This window comes from Nymphaea colorata, chromosome 5, assembly GCF_008831285.2.
Source record: "Nymphaea colorata isolate Beijing-Zhang1983 chromosome 5, ASM883128v2, whole genome shotgun sequence".
Taxonomy (NCBI): domain Eukaryota; kingdom Viridiplantae; phylum Streptophyta; class Magnoliopsida; order Nymphaeales; family Nymphaeaceae; genus Nymphaea; species Nymphaea colorata.
In genome coordinates this window covers 14,698,668-14,713,600 of record NC_045142.1, presented here as the reverse complement: position 1 = coordinate 14,713,600, position 14,933 = coordinate 14,698,668, and positions in this window count along the sequence as shown.

Below are 14,933 nucleotides of genomic sequence, written 5' to 3'. Positions count from 1 at the left end.
CATGATCTCAAGGAAGCATAAATAAAAGTTCTTGGATTAAGATAACAAGCATTTAGATCTGGATCCAATTTTGCCCAAATTTAGGTCCATGCCCCTCACTTGAGTCCCAATAAAGAACGGATTCCAAGTCTACATGATCTAGTATGCATCATTTTAGAACTAGTTTATTATTTTGCATTGGTCTGTGATGATCTGAACAAATATCAATTTGATTCTCACTTTGTTCAGTAGTCCCTTTATGAGATCTACTTAGATTTTAAAACATGCATGGTTTCAAAATTAGGGCACATTTACCTTCTTAGGTTTTGGATGACATTTAGACTTAGAAATTGAACAATTTATTCTAGTCCTTTGTCTGATTACCATTGATAAAGGTGCTAGGAATGGTTAGACCTTGTGTAGATAGATCAGTCCCATCTTTAGATTCCGGCTTATGAAAGACGGTGGTGAGTACAGTTAAATTATCTCATTTATACAGTTTTCATGTAAAATGAGGATTTTACATGTAAACAACTTCATAAAGCTCTGGCAAGATGTGCAAGTAGAGGCACTTCCTGTCTCTTAATTGTTGGCTGGCCCTCATTTGTCTGGTTGGTTCTCATCCGTGGAACAAATGCACTCCTTGTATAGATTAACTGGTATTTTTTGTTGGCCAAAAAATGGCATTAAAAACATCAAGCAATGTATAAGGCTCCTCAATTTGCTTACTAACCCCCGAAGACAAATAAGTTCAACAGCTTTAGACTAGGTTCTTGTGGCATAGATCCCACAACAACAAATCAGGATCTTTCTTCACATCTTAGGAGGCACCAACACAGTCATGTACAAGGATTTCATCTCGAGTCTTGAGGGTTCACACTCCCCTATGATCCTTTTGTCGTCCCAATAGTAGATGCATTGGATAAAATGGAAAAATGGCTCACCTAAGAGCAGCACTAAATAAACATGGCCTTTGCATGATTCAAATCAAATATAAAGAAACAAGCTGAATTTTTAGTGGGCAAGAGACTACCATGGGCCACCTTTAACTAGGCCTCTCATGTTTCATACTATGGCCCTCAGATAAAACTTCCAATGCTCCCTAAAAACTAGGCCAAGGCCCAAGGGTTTGTGGAGAGGGAGAAACACTTATTCCATCGTAAACTTCCTCTACATGAAGTAAGGAAGACCCTACTATTTTCCTCAGGTCCCCTTAAAGGCTTTCGTCCCATGAGCCTAACTAATGGACCTTCACCTTACCTTACCCTACAAGAGCTTGAATCATTCCCTTGATGACGCTTCATCCTCGTCAAACCTAAGGCAGTCTCTCAAAAATGAGAAAAAAGTGAGATTTTTATAATCAAAGTATTAGTTCACACCTTTTTCTCATTAAATTCTATCACAATGGTTCAGGTGAACCTTATGAGTGAGCTGAGTGACTTTGGATAGTTAGGGAGAGAGAGAGAGAGAGAGAGAGTGTGTATATATATATATATATATATATATAACTACACTGCTACACAACACTTGCAGTGTAGCAGCTACGCTACATGAGGAGCGCATTAGACACTCAACATTAAAAAAGCAAGCATGCTCCTTGATGCATTGGGAAGCACAGTGGGGGGAGGCCATTGCCTCCCCTTCATGGCACCGGCGACTCCTGCCGGGCATTGTCAGTAGACCTGGATGGCTGGTATTTCGACATTGGCCGTCCAGGTCAGATGGCAATGCCCCCGCAGATGTTGCTGGCTCTGTGAAGGGGAGGTAATGGCCTCCCCCAATTGTAACGAAATTTGCCTGAATGGAAAATTTTTTTACCCACCTGCGGCATGGCCGGGGCGTTGCTGGCTGTCCTTGGTGGTATTCGGGAGTGGCGACGGCCTCCCCCAGCTGGCAACAACAAATGTGGTGTCTCCGACCGTTTTGGGTGGCCGGCGATGCCCTGCCGGTTGTCACCGGTACCTACACAGTTTTCACTATGTAGCGGCTCACTTATCCTCTCTCTCTCTCTCTCTCTCTCTCTCTCTCTCTCTCTATATATATATATATATATATATATATATATATATATATATATATATAACACACAAATTTTTTCTGAGATTTTCCACCCCTGCACCTAGTAACATGGATTACAATGGTGTGCCACACGCCATAATTGCATCAAGGTTGAGAGAAATTGTGTTGATGCTCTATAATAACTAAATCAGTATCAGAGATAGCCTTTCCCAAGTGGACACTCAAACATGGTGGTCAGTAGATCTTCTTTGTATTCACAAATTGACCCTGCTCTTGTAAGACGATCTATCGTTTCTCTTGGGACCCTACTTCACAGTTGAGTACTATATGGAGCATTGTCTTTGTCATTCTTGCAGCGGCAAAGGCTGGTTGATGAGATAAAATCTGAATGAGCCATCGCAAAGCACGAGTTTGATACTCCAGAATGGTCTGAAACATATGCCTTAGCTCATCATTTCGCTCACATCTACCTTGTCCTTGGTTCTCCCATGGATCCTGATTATGCTAAAAGGTGCCAAGATACCCGTCCAGTGGTCACCCTTAGTTAGGGGTCAAAATCTAGTCTAAATGCATTGTAATCCATCAAGGTTGCAAAACAATATTGTCACATCTTGATATTGCAATTGTGAATCAAATCCATCTTTCCATTTACTGTCTCTCTAGTTATTTCCACAATTTCTAATCCCTATCATAATTTTCATCTTTTTCACTCAAATGAACATCCAGTTTATGGTGAAAACCTCAAGTCAAAGAGAAAGGAGCATAGTGATGCAGTCTGAGCACCACTTCCTCTTAATTAAGTTGAGAAATCATTCTCAAGCTCTAGCACCACCTCGAAAGCTCCTAAATCCATCAGAAGGAATACGAAAAGTTCTGCCAATTCATGCTCAGATTCAACAAAGAACGAGCAAAAGTTGACAAAAAGAAAAAAAGAAGAAGAAAGTTGAGGAATCATTGTCTAGCGATAGTGATACTTCCAGCAACACCACTACTACTACTGAAACTAGTAGTGGTGAAAAACAAGCAAACCCTCAAAGAGTAAAAGAAGAAGGAGGAATCTATAAAAATCAAGCTCCAAGAACTAGAGAGGAAGCTAAACACCGTGCAGCTTAAAGGAAAGAACAAACAGAATTTCACCTACGAAGACTTCTATGAAAGCTTTGAAAATAACAAGTACATGAAAAATTTGCCAAAGAAATTTGTGAAGTTTGATGGCCAGAGAGACCCTAAAACTCATTTGGTGATGTTCTTTCCCCAATGTTACAAGTTCAAAAACAACCATCGTGCTCCCTTTCGTTGCTTTCTACATAGCCTAGAAGGTATAGCAGCACAATGGTATTGAAAGCATGTCAACCCAGTATTGCTCAACAATTTCGACAAATTAATCAATTTGTTCATTGAGTGGTTCATTCATAACATGGAAACTGCTCCAACTATCACTACCCTATGCAACTTCAGACAAAGGCTTGCAGAAAAGGTCAGAAACTTCATTGAGAGGTGGAGATCGGTTTGCAAAAAAATAGGGCATCAAATATCCCAATCTCATGCCTTGGAGTTAATTACCAACAATCTCTCTGAGCTATTGGGAAGCTTAATTTCCAATGCTACTATAAAGTCATTCATTGACTTAACGGAAAGGGCTGAATGCATTGAAACTGGCACAGAATTGGGGCATTTGATGCAGTAATACCTATCAAACACAAAGAAGAGCTCAGAAAGAACAAGGCCCATCATGTTCCTGCCAATGTCATCACAAACACAGTGAAGACAGAAAAATTGACTCCAAAGCTGGACCCAACATCAGCAACAACAACAACAACAACAACAAGTACCCAGCTGGAGTCATGATATAAAATTCACAATCTTAAAGCAACCCTATAAAGAAATCATGAATGAATTACTGGAAAGGGGCACACTATTGCCCAACGTTACCAATCCTCCTCCTGCCATGGGGAGGAACAAAACTCAATTTCACAAATTCCATTGAGCACTGTGACATGATACAGAAGAGCGTCTGGTACTGAAGAATATAATACATTATGCAGTAGACAAAGAAATTATAAAGGTGACTCTATATAGCAAGAGGTAATCACCATTCCTTTTCCAAAACATGAAAAAGAAATAGATCCAATGATCAAACACACTTCTACCCCATCTAAGCAGCATGTCATGGTGACTCACAAGAAGGAAACTCTTGTTAACTTCTTTAAACTACTAGCAAGGAAAGATAAAGGAACAACTAGTTTTGGAGAAGCACCGCTATCAGTTCTACCCCGATAGAAGAAGGAGAATCAGAGCCAGAGCCTTTGGAAACACTATACAATTTGCAAGAACCTCCAACCTGAATCAAGACTGGAAAATTCTGCCTAAACAGAAGAGACCAATGGGCCTATAGATTGTACCAAAATGGCCCAATATACTTCACAGGTGAAGATCTCCCCAATGGAGGCTATCTACACAATGACGCCCTCCACATTGCAATCACAATTTTTACAAACACTTTCTACAAACAATTTTCAAATTCCAAAGAGTGAGTTCACAATCTAACTATGAACAAACTAACACAAGGGGCATTGGTTTGCAATGTACAAGAGATTCCAATGAAATTGAGGGATCAACGTCTAGAAATTGATATTGATCTTGACAAACAGAACAAATTGCGAATGTGTAGCATGAGACACCAAGGAAGAAAAGTCTTCATAGCCTAATAGTCCTTGGCAAGACAAGGAAAACGATGGCAAACAAAATGAGTTGAGTGATGGGCTCGTGGTGAGTGTAAAAGTTCATCTAGTTCAAAAGCTCTGCGGGTGGGCATATGACCTACATTACACTGTGAAGCTAGAAAGCAATCCATAAACATTTTACTTACATCAGGCCTCCTAAAATCTTGTAGACTCGAGCAAGTAAGTCAGATGGGTGGTTTACACTTGATACCCTAAGGCCAACTAGTTTGGGAGCTATCAACCCAAAACTTACTAAAAGGGTTTAGTAGAAAGCCACAAACATGACAAAGCACAAAACAAACTACATAAAACCACCAAAGTAGTGGAACTCCATAGTAGCTCTTCGGGTGGTGAGGCATTTCCCCCAGAAGTGAAGGATGACTTGAAAGAAAATCAAAAATTCAAAAGCTAAAGCCAAGAAAGGCAAAAAACAAAACAAAAAGAAATAGCGCTTGCCAAGAGACATAAAACATAAAGCACTAAGTCCTCCGAAAAACAAAATACAAAAACTTTTCGCAATTACAAGATTTCTCTAATCAATAACAATTCCTCTACAACGTTTCCTATGATATGAAGGAAGAAATTATACATGCAAACTCCTGCCCCAGAAATTGCTCTTCACAAAAAGATAACAACACTCAAAAGGAAAACTTTCAAATCAATTTACAAAAATTTGTTGTGTGTGTCTTTGCCGCTAAACAAAGTCTTCGGTTTGCTCAACAACAAAGAGGGACATCTGTTTAAACCCCAATTTTTTTTCAAATTTTACCATTTTTTTCCAAATGAAAAATTTCAAAATTTCTAAAAAATATCCTAGACCGAAGTCGATGTCCACCTAATGAAATCCTAGATCCATGGCTAGGAACCACTTGCAAAATTCTAATTACAACAACGACCTGCAAAAATTAGAATTTTTGTCAAATTTGAACAAAATTTCGAAATAAAATTTGAGATTGATCTAAATCAAGATCTAAAACTCAAAGTTTCAATTATGATTAACATTCTCATCAGTGAGAATTAAAATCTTCTTTTGATCATATTCAAACACGAAGAGAAAAAACAAGTCGACGTGACTTTCTTTCTCTCTATTCTCTTTCTTAGATTTATTCCAGAACGACTCAACCTAAGAAAAATCCAAGAACTATTTGCTTAGAGCATGGACTTCCTAAATTTTCCTAAAACTATCTGGAGTTAATTCAAAAATTAGCTCTCTTGAAAAATTTCAAAATTTCTAAAAAATATCCTAGACCGAAGTCGATGTCCACCTAATGAAATCCTAGATCCATGGCTAGGAACCACTTGCAAAATTCTAATTACAACAACGAACTGCAAAAATTAGAATTTTTGTCAAATTTGAACAAAATTTCGAAATAAAATTTGAGATTGATCTAAATCAAGATCTAAAACTCAAAGTTTCAATTATGATTAAGATTCTCATCAGTGAGAATTAAAATCTTCTTTTGATCATATTCAAACACGAAGAGAAAAAACAGGTCGACGTGACTTTCTTTCTCTCTATTCTCTTTCTTAGATTTATTCAAGAATGACTCAACCTAAGAAAAATCCAAGAACTATTTGCTTAGAGCATGGACTACCTAAATTTTCCTAAAACTATCTGGAGTTAATTCAAAAATTAGCTCTCTTGAAAAATTTCAAAATTTCTAAAAAATATCCTAGACCGAAGTCGATGTCCACCTAATGAAATCCTAGATCCATGGCTAGGAACCACTTGCAAAATTCTAATTACAACAACGAACTTTAAAAATTAGAATTTTTTGTCAAATTTGAACTAAATTTCGAAATAAAATTTGAGATTGTTCTAAATCAAGATCTAAAACTCAAAGTTTCAATTATGATTAAGATTCTCATCAGTCAGAATTAAAATCTTCTTTTGATCATATTCAAACACGAAGAGAAAAAACAAGTCGACGTGACTTTCTTTCTCTCTATTCTCTTTCTTAGATTTATTCAAGAACGACTCAACCTAAGAAAAATCCAAGAACTATTTGCTTAGAGCATGGACTTCCTAAATTTTCCTAAAACTATCTAGGAGTTAATTCAAAAATTAGCTCTCTTTAAGAAACTAAAATCTCAATTTGGAATTAGCTCAGACCAAAATCCGTTTGAAGTTAAAACAAACCAAAAGGGGTTTTCCTATCTTAACACGCTATGATGATTGCTCGAGACTAGATTGACAATCATTTAGATCAATTAAGCAAAGAAGATCTAGATCAATTAAGCAAACAATCACTTAAGTGGGCATACTCTTTTCAACATTTTCAGAACAAACTAATTAGTTTTTTGAAATAAAGAAAAACCAAGGAGGCATCTGAGGAATATGTTCTTCCTCATCCTCTTTTGGAATTTCCCAAAAGACAAGAGGGAAAAGTGTAAAAAAAAAAGACATGCCCGTCCCCTACTTTTAATTTCAAGAGAATGAAACAAGAGTTTTCCAAAAAAAAAAACAAATTAATGGCAGCCCAGCTAGGCGTGCCGTTGTAGCTTCTTCCAAGAGAGAAACCAAAAATTCTGGTTAGGTTAGAGGGGAACTAGTCTTAAAAATGTCTCCTCTTTCTCTTCTTTCTTCATTTGAGCATAACAAGCTAGTCAAAGACTAGCTTTCTTGCAGCTAACATGAAGAGACAACACAGACATGCTTCCTCGATTTGCAAGCTAAGCAAACAAGACAATGAAGCAAAAGAAGAAGAGCTGATTGGAAAGGGAGGAGGTGTCCCTGGCATGCAGCTCTAGCTTCCTCCCAATGCCAAAATCATGCACATTGCTCCTTGATTTTTTTCGTTTTCAAGAAATTTGTCCAAAACCCCAGCCCCTCAGACCAGCTAAGGAACCCCCTCTAGCTCTCTTGCTCTAGCTAACAATATCTTCTCACCTAGCAACAAGCAGTCACAAGGAGGACAACCAGCCTTGGGCGTCAACTCCTCCAGCTGTCTCCTCACCAACCAAGATATCTAGTTACAACAGCAACTAAGAAGAAGACACCAGCCTTGGACATTAGCTCTTCCAGCCAAAGGCATCATTAGGTTCGTGTCAACTTGAGCTCTGCCTCAGCCCAAGCTTCAACTGCTCCAGCTCTAGCTGACCTCTGCCTCCAAGGTTCATTCAAGGTAGGGATTCTCAACTTGGCTCAAAATCCAAGTCATCTACGTGGCCCCTGATCTAGCCGACTCCCCCTGCTCAGGCGTCTCAGCCCAGCCGAGCCCCAGTCTTGGCATCACTGCCCAAAACGTTTCAACCCAAGCTTATTCTTAGATTCGGCATCCTTGCCTGGACATTTCCAGCCTAGGCGCCCAAGCTGTTTTCAGGATAGGCATCCCTAAGCTTGAGCCGATTTCAAATCGCCTAAGCTGCTCTCTAATTCAGCCAGCTTCAGATCCTCTAACCAGCACCCTGCTCTAGCTGGCTCCTTGCTCAAGACGTCACCAGCAAAGGTGTCACCAAACTGGTTCAATCTGGCATCACCCAGCTGATCAAACTGGTTCAGCCCACTAACCGACCCCTGCTCAAGCTGATCATTGTCTCAGCATCAAGTCCAAATCGCTGTTTTAGGCATCATTCCAGCTTGTGTTCACCTCAAACCTTCCAACAACTCAGGTTAGTTACTTCTTTAACTTGCATCTTATTTAAATATATGGTCATGCATGTCTGAACTATTTCCAAATTAAAAAATGATGACTGGACCTCATTTAGCAGCCACAAAGGGGCGGGTTGCTAATATTGTCAGATTGCCTCCACCATGGCTTGCTCTGCAGCAGCCGTGGTGAAGTCATCACCTCCATCTATCAAGTTAAAAACCAAGGTTAAAATGCCCTTGGTTTTTGATTCCCTAACGCTCAAATCAATTGGCTTATTCGGCTATTTTATCAAAATCAATAAGTCAACCACCAGCTTGCAAAATTTTGGTGGTTCGACATCCTAATTGATGCCCTAACTAGTCCCATGGTTTGGGGTCTTCGCCAAGCTATCTCATGTCAAAGACGGCAGCCCATTTGCTGTCCTAGAACAGCAGCTTTCATGCATGTCTTTACCATTCTAATCCTCGTGATTGTGACATTTTCCTAAGTGTTATATTGCTAAAAATGGTGGATGCTTCAATGTATGCATCTTCATGTGAATGATGAATGGAAATGACAAATGCTTGCGGGTTGGGCTGGGATTTTCTCTATTTTAAAAGTTGGGTATTAAGTTGTATTGAAGATAAGGATCAATGCAAGAAAGCTGCGGTGACCAAAACTATTGCTGATTCAGTTGATCAGAAAATTAGGAAAGGAGATCAAATGAGCAACCGAGAATATCGTCAAGATATTGACAACGATTGTAATCCTAAAAATAAGGAAACAATGAGATTTCCAAACAGTGCATTCCTTTAAAAATCAATAGAACCTCTCACACAAACGATTGAAGTGTGAGAGAGAAACTGCTTTGGTAATGGATGTAGACTCAATCCTGAGTTGAACCACGTTACATTATCTCCTTTGCGTCTTCCCTTTTATGGTATCTGAGCAGGAGAAGCAGCCGTGAAAAATAGATGGCAACTGGAAATCACCAGCAACCAGAAATCACCGCCTGCTCATGGTTATAGATTCTATTGGCGTCTTCAAATATGGCGAAATTAGTTGTCGAGCAAGAATCCAAAGAAATCCTAGACATCTGCAGATCATTCCTAAGTGGTTTCAGATTTTTTGGAGTCATGAGGAGGAAGTGATCATTTTTTGAATCTTCGCATAGTGACCAGAGAGTTATCCTGAGGTTAAAGGAAGAAGCGATTGATTTTCTGAATCTCAGCCAGTAATCAAAGAGTTGTCCTGTGGCTTTCTACGGTGAGTTTCCTTCAGATTTCATTCAAAAATGGCTGAAAACACCAGCAATCATGCATAAGAGTCTGCTACACCAGACACATCACAAGATACAGATCAGATCTTTCATGTGCTTCCTGTGCCTACAAATCTGCGGTATCTTCCTTTCCATTAAGCTTGCATCGGATAATTATTTGATTTGGGAATCATAGTTCATGCTTCTTTTTAAGAGTTATAATCTTATGGGTTTCATAGATGGTAAACAACCATGTCCATCTGAATGGATAACTGACAGCAATGGCATAAAGCGACGCAATCCGAAATATGATGAATGACATAGATTGGATCAGCTTTTATTAAGTTGGATTCTCTCGTCTTTAACTGATCTTGTTCGTAGTCATGTTGTGGGACTCTCTTCCTCCCATGAATTATGGAATGCTCTCAGGCATATGTATGCTGCTTGATCAAGAGCTAGAACTCAATAGTTGAAAAGCCAGCTTCAGAATTTATGAAAAGGAACATAAACTATTTCAGAATATTTTTGTCGAACAAAAAGTATTGCCCACCAATTAGCGCTGGCACCTAAACCAGTGGATGATGATGATCTGATCACCTGCATGATGGCTGGTTTACCATCAAGAGAATATGGGTCTCTTAGGACTGTGTTAAACCCTAGGTTCGACCCTATCAATTTGGAAGACTTGCTTGCAATGTTACTCATTCATGAATGGCAATTGGATAAAACAGAGGTACCATTTTGTGAACTTTACTATGAAAAATCAAAACTTTGGTGAAATCATTTCAAGAATAACAGAGGTCGTGGTACAAATCAAGATCGATCTCCCAAAAATCAGTTTGGATCTTGCTTTGTTTGTGGAACTAATGGTCATATTGCTGCAAATTGTCACACAGTTTGTCAAGCATGTCGTCAATCTGGCCATGGTGCATGGAAGTGAAAAACATACAAAATTCGGAAAATTGATGATGCTCCATCTATTGAAGCACATATCGCTGACGTATATGGTTCATTTGATCATGGAGGATGGTACCCTGACTTTGGAGCCACACACCATGCTACGCCAGATTTCAACAACTTGACAATCCAATCCAAATACAATGGAGGAGATCAAGTTCACATCAGTAATGGACAAAGTTTGAACATTACCCACATTGGTATCTCTGTTTTCTCTCATATTGATTCCAAGTTCATAATGAAAGATATTTTGTATGTGCCGGCTATCACCAAAAATCTACTTTCAGTTCACAAATTTACAAAAGACAATGACATGTTGCTTGAATTTCACCCACAATTTTGTTATGTTAAGGATGCCAAGACAAGGCAGGTTCATCTCAAGGGAAACAATGAGTAAGGACTCTACAAACTGTAGTTGGGAGCTATTGGGCATGAACCAGCAGCATTATTTGGTGAATGAACTACGCAGCAAAAAAGGCATGATCGACTTGGCACCCTTCTTCGTAAATATGGGCTTCCTTTTATTTTCAATAAATTTGACTCTTTGTGTGAAAGATGCCAAATGAAGAAGAGTCATACTTTACCTTTTTCTAATTCTACTCCTGAAATAAATGAACCATTAGATTTTATATATTCTGATGTTTGGGGCCCTATGCCCATTGTTTCCATGCAAGGATATTATTACTATGTTAATTTTGTTGATAGATATTCAAGGTTCACTTGGTTATTCATTATCAAAAGAAAGTCTGAAGTATTGTCTATTTTCAAAGACTTTTAAAAACTTGTTGAGAGACAATTTGGACGACCCATAAAAGCCTTTCAAAATGTTTGGGGAGGAGAATTTAGATCCTTATCAACATACTTAAAGTCATGTGGGATTGATCATCGCATTTCATTCCTCACACACATCAGCAAAATGGGAGAGTAGAGTGAAAACATCGTCACATAGTAGAGACAGGACTCACCTTGCTTGCTCATGCTAGCCTTCCTCTCAAGTATTGAGATTTGCTTTCCTTACATCTGCATTTCTTATTAACCGATTGCTATCACCTGTTACAAACATGAAAAGTCCATTTCAGCTTCTCCTTAACCAAACCCTAGACTATGCCTTCCTTAAAATTTTTGGGTGTGCTTGCTATCCTCATCTTCACCCCACAATGCTCATAAACTGCAATGCCGAAGTACCAAATGCATATTCCTTGTCCATAGCACCAAACGCAAAGGTTATCTTTGCTTGAATCCATCAAATTCAAGACTTTACATTTGCCGTAATGTCATCTTTGATGAAAATGTTGTTCCTTATACAACCATATCTGCCCTAAATTCTTAGTTGCCATCTTCTTTAATATCTCCACCAATGGAGATTCCTCTTCCCATTACAGCCTTGTCACCAATACCACCTACCCTTGTCACTACATCTATTTCCTCACATGAACCCATCAATACCGAACAACCACCATCTTCCCCACATTACCCTTATCTGATGAATCCCCACCTCCTGTCGTCAAAACTCACTCCATGATCACTCGCCTACAAACTAGATCTCTTAAGCCCAATCCTTGTTACATCACTCACATTACCAAGCTTCCTTTAGAAACTGAACCCAAAAGCTTTACCCAAGCCACTAAACTGTCCCAATGGCACAATGCCATGCTTGAGGAATACAATGCTTTGATGAAAAATAAAACTTGGATTCTAGTTCGGCCTCTCCCTTCCAAAATACTGTTGGCAATAAATGGGTCTATCACATCAAGAGAAAAGCTGATGGCAAGATTGATAGATACAAAGCTTGTTTTGTGGCAAAATGATATACACAGGAGTTTGGTATTGATTATTTTGAAACCTTTAGTCCTATGATAAAACCCACCACGATTCGAATTGTTCTTACTCTTGCTGTTTCGCACCAATGGGTGGTTCAACAATTAGATGTCAACAATGCTTTCTTGCAAGGCACTTTATCTGAAGTGGTTTATATGTTACAACCTCAAGGCTTTGTTAGCACTCAATATCCACATTATGTATGCAAGTTGCATAAAGCTCTTTATGGCCTCAAGCAGGCTCCTCGAGCCTGGTTCCAAAGACTTAGTTCATTTCTCATTTCACATGGGTTATCTACCTCCAAGATTGACACTTCCCTATTTTTTAAAATTTATGGGTGCTCATTCAATTTTTATTCTTATTTGTGTTGATGATATATTGATCACTGGAAGCTCCCTTGCCGCTATCCATCAAATTATCTGCCAAATGGGTGTGAATTGTCTATAAAAAATCTTGGCCATCTACGTTACTTTATTGGCGTTGAAGCACAATTTACACCTCAAGGGCTCTTTCTTTCTCAATGTCAGTACATGCAAGACCTCCTCAAGCAAAGCACCATGGTTGATGCCAAGCCCCTACCTTCCCCTTTAGCTGTTGGAGAAAAGTTGTCTAAGTTTGATGGCTCGCCACTACTTGATCCTTCTCCCTATCGCCAAATTGTTGGTGCTCTCCAATATGCTACTCTTACTAGACCCGATCTTGCTTATGCTACCAACAAGGTCTGTCAATTTATGCATGCACCTACCAGAGCTCATTGGGCCACCGTCAAACAAATGGTTCATTACATTATGCATACTTTCCATCTTGGGTTTCTCATTCAGCCATCCTCGCGCTTATCCCTCACAGCGTATTCTGATGTTGATTGAGCCGGTAATCCTGATGATTGTAAATCCACTACCGGCTTTGCTATTTTTCTTGGAGATTCCTTAGTTTTGTGGTATACAAAGAAGCAAAATATTGTTGCCAGATCTAGTACTGATGCAGAATGCAGGGCATTGGTCTCCACTGCATCAGAAGTTCTCTCCATCTCTTACTTCTTACAAGAACTTCGCGAACCTCTTTCTATTATTTACCGGATCCTGTGTGACAATATGGGGGCTGTTCAATTGACTGCCAATCCAGTTTTTCACCAAAGAACAAAGCGTATTGAAGTCGATATTCATTTCATTCGAGATCATGTGCAACATCGTCGTCTTACAGTTCATCATATTCCAGCTACTGACCAGCTTGCTCATACAATGACCAAGCCCCTTGCTTGCACACCATTTGAGACTATTCATGTCAACCTTAACGTTCTTCCAAGGCCGTTTAGCTTGAGGGGGGCTATTGAAGAAAAGGATCAATGCACAAGTGCTGCCTTGACCAAAACTATTGCCGATTCAGTTGATCAGAAAATTAGGAAAGAAGATCAAATGAGCAACCAAGAACATCGTCAAGATATTGATAACAATTGTAATCCTAAAAGTAAGGAAACAACAAAGATTTCCAAACAGTGTATTCCTTTAAAAATCAATAGAACCTCTCACACAAACTATTGAAGTGTGAGAGAGAAACTGCTTTGGTCGTGGATGTAGACTCAATCTTGAGTCAAACCACATTACATTATCTCCTTTGTGTCTTCCCTTTTAAGCTGGCTTCGTACGAAGAAAAATGTACATATTAATGCATATGTGCATGCATTCTCACACGATCCAACTAAACAATTTAAGGCCAAATTTTGTGTTCAAAAATAAAAAAATGGTATTTTCAAAATCTGATTTTAATAGGTCCCATTTGTTTGAAATTGAGAAAGGAAAGCACCATGGTTTGGGTGAGAATGTCATCCTTTCGTCTATGTTATTGAGTGAATGAATGCACACAAAGATAGAGAGAGAGAGAGAGAGAGAGAGAGAGAGAGAAGAATGAAACATGGATGTTCTTTCTTTTTTTGAACACACGATAGATTATTGTCAAAACGGTTCCACGAAGAATTAGATCTACTCAATCTATGAGTATGGTCCATCTTGAAAGTGAAATGTATCAATCAAAATGGGCGTTGTTTCAACCTATTCCATTTCTGAAATTTCAGAAATCTCTATGATGTTAAAAAGCAACACCTAACAAAAAAAAAGTTAACCTAGTTGGGTTTCAAAAGAAACCCCCAGAAAACCAGGATTTTTAGTAAATCCAAAATCATCAAAGAAATCCATTCTTCACCAAAATCCATTTGAACATACGAATTTCCAAAGATCCTAGCATTTTCAGATTTATCAATTCTACAAAAGCCAAGTCATTTCCAACTCAAAATCAATCTTCTAAAAGCATCAATATGGAGAAATTTGGAGAGATTCATAACCTCTAGATCCAATTCTTAAGATTTTCAAATATTGGGTTCTTGATCTAAGAAACCAGTTTTTGCCTACATATCATGCCAAAAACAAGTTAAAACTAACTTATAAAATGAAACTCCATTTCTAAACCAAACTCAAAAGCTGATGCTCTACCCTAGAGGAACTCATAAATGAGATTTTCCTTATCCAAAGAGAAGTTTTTCTTAAAATCCCCAAAACTCCCAAGCGATGGGTTTTGATCATCCAAGCCTGTCTTACACCCTTGAAATCTTATTTT